This window comes from Frankliniella occidentalis, unplaced genomic scaffold, assembly GCF_000697945.3.
Source record: "Frankliniella occidentalis isolate FOCC.00 unplaced genomic scaffold, Focc_3.1 Scaffold271, whole genome shotgun sequence".
NCBI lineage: Eukaryota > Metazoa > Arthropoda > Insecta > Thysanoptera > Thripidae > Frankliniella > Frankliniella occidentalis.
In genome coordinates, this window is record NW_026267397.1 from 4,507 (window position 1) to 5,077 (window position 571).

A 571-nucleotide genomic window follows, 5' to 3' on the forward strand; every position below is an offset into this window, starting at 1 on the left:
TTTTATTAATGATGTGCCACCATAAAATAAGCCCACTCTTCTGCTTAGACGAAAATCTTGAACCGGCCGCATACTTCTCAGACAGAAGTGTACTTATGAAAAAATAAAAATATTTCTGTTTTGGCCATTTTGGTGAGAGAAACTCCCTCTATCGCCTAAACGGTTAGAGATAGAGCCAAACGGACGAAATTTTAACCCACAGGGCTCTATTTTCACAAGTTACCCACTAGGAAACCATCAAATATTTTCTAAACTTAATATATATTTTCGGGGTCACTTTTGTCAGAAAAACTCCCTCTAGCGCCTAAACGGTGAGAGATAGAGCCAAACGGACGAAATTTTAGGCCATAGGGTTCTACTTTCCCAAGTTACCCCTTAGGAAACCATCAAATATTTTCTAAGCTTAATATATTGTTTTGGGGCCACTTATGTCAGAAAAACTCCCTCTAGCGCCTAAACGGTGAGAGATAGAGACAAACGGACGAAATTTTCGCCCGAGGGGCTCTACTTTCACGAGTTACCCCTTAGGAAACAATAAAAAAAATATTTTTTTTCCACTTCTTGGACCAAC